Source organism: Chrysemys picta, chromosome 5 (genome assembly GCF_011386835.1).
Source record: "Chrysemys picta bellii isolate R12L10 chromosome 5, ASM1138683v2, whole genome shotgun sequence".
Classification (NCBI taxonomy): Eukaryota; Metazoa; Chordata; order Testudines; family Emydidae; genus Chrysemys; species Chrysemys picta.
In genome coordinates, this window is record NC_088795.1 from 57,674,235 (window position 1) to 57,679,854 (window position 5,620).

The window sequence follows — 5,620 nt, forward strand, 5'->3', positions numbered from 1 at the left end:
TTCATTGTCTGTTTTATTTGATTTATTTCTATAATCTAGTTAAGGAGTCTTGGATGTAGGGTGTGGGGGGGGAATACCTCCCTCTTTCGAAAAAGATGTCTTAAATGTAACTAATCCAAACACATGTTCAGCATTTTCAGTGTCTTGGGGCCTGCAGTGGAAAAAGGTATTTTTGCAATAAATGTCACCTGAATTGAGTTAGTAAACAGAATACCAACCTGCTTATGTACTTTGATTTTATCCATAAGCACCTCCTCCCAGGAGCCTTTTGATATTAAAACCATATTCAAAAAACACATTCACAGATCCTTTAGCCTGCTCCCATTATGTAGCCAAGATGAAATAACTGGAGTGCTAAAGATCAAAAATTCACTCTCCACAGTTCTAAACCTCATCTTTCTCTACCTAATGGCCTGAAAAAATAGATGGGATTTGTAATCTGTCTTAAGTGTTAACCAATTCAGATTGTTTGGCAGAGGAGCGTATTCCAGAAGTGCATGCCTCTCCAAAGGAATGCCCTTCCGGCAGTCCCCTTCCCTATCCAGCATGGACTGCAGCTCAAGTGCTTCTGGCAGTTTTCAGATGACTAGTATAGGTGATAGCAGCAAAGTTGGCCTTTAGATGATACAATTGCAAGGGCCTGGCCAGACAGATTGTATCAAAAGCAATTTTGATCTGTTCATATTTTACTTCACACAGATGTATAGATTATGCAAGGTGCAAAGCAGTGGAAAATCAAGATTTTTGAATTTAACTTCCTGTTTATTTCATTCCTAGGAAGCTGGGAGTGACCTAGGTTTCTCCTTTGTAATTTCCCTGAATTATTACCTTGCTTTTTTCCCTTGTTGAACCTTTTCTGCCCTGGGTTCTAATATGTATTATTCTGGATAGCCATCTGTCTTGGATGATTTAGACACAACAAATCCTGCATCTTTAGCAGGGGGTTAGACTAAATGCCCTTGCGGTCCCTTCTAACCCTATGTCTAGTTATTGTTCCCCCCCACCCTTATTTTTTAATTATTTCAACTGGGAGGGAAGTTATTTTATGGTGGAGTGACCCTGCCACTTACCTTCTTTCTAAAAATCTGAAACTGATTTTTAAAAAATTTCAGTACCACCCTTGTTCGTCGTCTTGAAAACAATTGCTACAGTAAATTTGATAGCTATTGCTCTAGGATGTCACCTGGATTAGCTGGGTTTTTTTTCCCAACAATTCCTTTACTATACTACAAGTAAATGTCCCAATCTAAATTGCTGTGCTCCAGTCCCAAGATGTTTACAAGTTACTGATAAAATTAGGAAATTCCAGATTATAATCCATTCTTTATGGATTGTTCACTGTCCTATTTTTTCTGGAAGACATTCACAAGAGTTTAACATCAGCTATTTTAAGTCATTCATTTCATCCTCTGATTTATTAAAAGCTACACATTCTTAGTACTTTTCCTTAAACCCCCACCCTGACTATCGTTAACTCATTTCGCAGCCTCTCTTTTCTGAAAACTAAAGATACGATTGTAACTATTACCTCCTGTTCATGTTTCTCAGGGGATTTTCTTTCAGTATCAGGTGTTGTAGTTTCACAGAGAAGCAGTCAACTTGCTGACTTCTTCCATTTTATTTTTTCAGAAAAACTTAACACTTCCTCCAATTTATTAATATGCTGAATTCAAGTAGCTCATGGTCACAACCTCCAATCTTCCATCTTTTCCTAATCAGATCCTTTGTATTCATTATGATTATCAAAAAATAGATAAAGAACAGATTATCTGGAGTCCCTACTTCTGGATCAGAAAAATGTCTTCTGTATAAGATGAGGAACCTCTTTCATGCCTGTTGAGTTGTATTTGTCACTGTTTGTTAAGGATTACAGATGCTCCCCAATTTACGCAATCATTCCTTTCTGGAAAGCCTTGCATTTACCTTAATCCTATTGTTATCCTGGCACACTGAAGGGTGCATTTTGGTGGTGGATGACAATGGGCTTAATTTGTAGATGAGTAATGAAATGATAGGGTGAAATAACAGAAATACAGTATCACTGAACTAACCCGAGACAGAGGCTGTGAAGCGCAAAGCCTTCCCTTGTAGGAGATGTTACTGCTGTATTCCTCCGCACACCGCACTACTACAGTACTTTGCGTTCCTGTACGCTACACAATATTTTCTGCAACTTGGAAATTTTATTTATGCCTTATGGAACTTTTTGCGTAAGTCGGGTCTTGCGTAACCCAAGGAGCGTCTGTATTAAAATCCTCCTTGAGCAGAGCACTGTATTCAGTGACATGGTCTCTGAGGTTTTGACTCAGTAACTTGTTTCTTACTCTCCTCCCTTTAAGAAGTTGATCTATTTAAGGCTATGATAAAAAATAAAGGCAGTATTAGCACTGGGTTACAAAAATAGGACAACTACCACATAGCTACTGAACTCTGAGTACAGTTGGAAGAAAAAATCTCTTTCCTACTTCTTTTAAAAAATATACTAAATGTAAAATATCTGCTTACAATAAATGAACATATAGGATCAGCAAATTTTGACTTCAGCATAAAATTGAACTTGAAGGATTGCAGAGAATGAAAAATACTCTGATGGAAGTTTGCGACTTAAAGCTTCTCTAGTCAGAGCAGCAATGTTCTCTACGGGCGGTGGAGGGGATGATTTCTAAAGTGCAATAATATAGCATATTAATTTGGTCAATGTAGACCATGCTGGTGCTCACTAAATGTACTGACAGCACTATATTAAAAGCACACTACAGACTTTGTGTAGCCAATGCTGGTGCGCACTAGACCAATCAATATGCAGCTTGTTAGAAATCTCAGTCCCATAGGGCATGTAGACAAGCCCTCAATAGTAGGATTGATGCCAACAGCACTAGGGATGTAAAAGGTTAAACGGTTAACCAGTAAGCATTAGGCTTACCATTAACCAATCTTAACAGTTAATGCTAACTGCCCCATGCTGGCCAGAGGGGCCCTAGCCCCAGCTGTGCCAGGAGCATCAGTTAACAGTTAACCAATATAATTTTAATTGCTTAACCATTAACTTTTTAGACTATTTACATCCCTGAACAGCACTGCTTTGCTGAAACCTGGTAAACACTAGGGAACTCATCTTTAAAAAATATATATATATATTCAGTTAGCAATATAGAGACCCTTCATGTAGACAAGGTTACAGGAGCTGCAGACTTCAGCTGCAGGAGCCTTGTTTAGAATATGGCTACTGAAGTTGCCAATACTGGTGTAGAAAATCTCCTTGATATACCTATTTTTAAAGCTTTTTGAATAGGTAGGACTAGAAGTCCAAAGCATTCTCCTTCATAGTTTTCTGACTGTTTCACTTACTCTTGCCTGTTTTTCTGCATTGGCTTGACTTCCCCAAAAGCATTAGCAGGAGTACTTGAGAGACCCTGCACCTTCACTCTTAATTTCCTTGGCTATGGGTGAAAGTCTGCAGGAGCAGCTCAGCACTATTCCACTTCTGGTGCACATCTGCTCAAGACTGGAATCATTTGGCTAGCAGTGTCCACTGAGGTCATGCATGCACCCTATCATCATGCTCCTGCACCAAAGGTGGGCAAACTATGGCCCTGGGGTCATTGGGAGCCAGGTCAGGGGCCGCACCATACAGCTCAGCCCCGGCACTCCTGCTGGGGCACTGGGTGGGGAGGCTGCACCACGCTGCTTGGCCCTCTACTTAAAATGTGGGCTGGCTTAAAACGCTCCAGGTGGGGGGCTGCCCCACGTGGCTCAGCCCCTCCCTGTGCTTTGAGAGGTGGAATCAATTCTAAGTCTTGGAGCAGTGGAAGAGGTTCTTTTACAGTACAGAGGGAAGGGGGTTTATTCCAATTATTTTCTAATTCAGAAGAAAAAATAGGTATGATGGTGCTTGATTATGGACTTGAAGGAAGGTCAGTGCCTTCTGTCATGGTCCGTGGATAGACTACCTTGCTAAGACCCCTTTACCAGTCCCATCAAGGGACAAGCTCTTGCCTCCACTTCTCTTTGAAATGCAGCCCCATGGTCCAACCGCTCCCTGGCTGGGTCCTTGGATGTATCCCTCTGGTAGCCAGCCATCATATCTAGCAGGCCCAATGGACTTGTCACCTGCAAGAATTCTCCTTTGGGAATCTGTGGACAGTGAGAATATGCAGCAACACAGAAGCCAAAATGGGATGGTGGTGACTTGGCCAGACTTTTCTTCCACACACCAAGGAGAGCCTTGAACAGTGTTGACAGCCCTTTATGCTGACATTATTGGCACAGGTGAAGATCAAATTATAATTGTATCCTTCTCTTGCAAAGGAGGAAAGAAGAAATCAAGGCGGACTAAGCACTGCAACTTAATCTGTCCATAAATACTCATTGTACCAGACTCCCTTGCTCTGCTGTCTGAATAGCCTGGCTTTGGCAGAGGATTCAGATTTACCTTTAATAAAAGCAGTTTTATTGTGCATGTGCCACAGAGTGTGCATAGGCTGCTATTTGTATGGAATGGCTCAGAGCTTGAAGAACTATATCTGGAGCTCTTTCTTTAAGGTCCACAGTCTGTTTAGAGTAGGAAACAACAAAATAGTGACAATAGATTTTGTTTTAGAATCTTAATATGGAAAAAACTGTCTTGGTTTTTGCTTTCTTGCCCTCGAATTTGAGAAGACAGCTTACCATTTTTCTTTTCTACCCTCTTTTTGAAATTTTCTAATTCCTTTCAATTATACCTCAACTTCTTAATCTTTGCCATGTAACAAAGTTAACATTTCTCAAACTGTAGCTAGTGCATGCGCCTCTTACACAGCAGTGAAGCATTTGTCAAGTGGTGCATTCCAGTGCAGGATTTAAGAGTTTGTTAAAGTCTTTTCTGAGCAGCAAAATAACCTCATACAAGTGCACCCACCACCACATAATCGGAGTATATCGAACGTTTAGCAATCTCACAATCTTGGTGAACTTGGTAGGTAGGGAACTAGTATCCCCGTTTTCCAGATGGGTAAAGTGAGACAGAATAAGTGACTCAAAGTTCACATAGTATGGTTCCTTGTTCTTCTAAACTTCCTGAATCTTGGTGTCTTAACCACATGACCATCCTTCTACCCTGCACAACAGCTTCATGACTCTGACAAGTGTTTCTTGAGTAAGTGTTTCTTGTGAATAAACTTGTGCTGCTGCAATTGTAAGGGTAGTACAGACTCAGAAGGACAAAACCCAGGGGCCTAGAGGCAGTGAGAAATAAATATACACATATTAAGATCGACAACAACTGGGGAGGTGGGGGAGAAGAGTTTAAGAGGAGGGAGCATAGCCACATAGATTTCAGAGTAGCAGCCGTGTTAGTCTGTATCCGCAAAAAGAACAGGAGTACTTGTGGCACCTTCGAGACTAACAAAATTATTAGAGCATAAGCTTTCGTGGGCTACAGCCCACTTCTTCAGATGCATATATGTTCGGAAGAAGTGGGCTGTAGCCCACGAAAGCTTATGCTCTAATAAATTTGTTAGTCTCTAAGGTGCCACAAGTACTCCTGTTCTTTATAGCCACATAGGGCATTCAGGAATTTATTTTAAAACTGCCTCCTTAATACCACTTCATGTAACTTAAAATAATTGTCACAAAGAAGGTG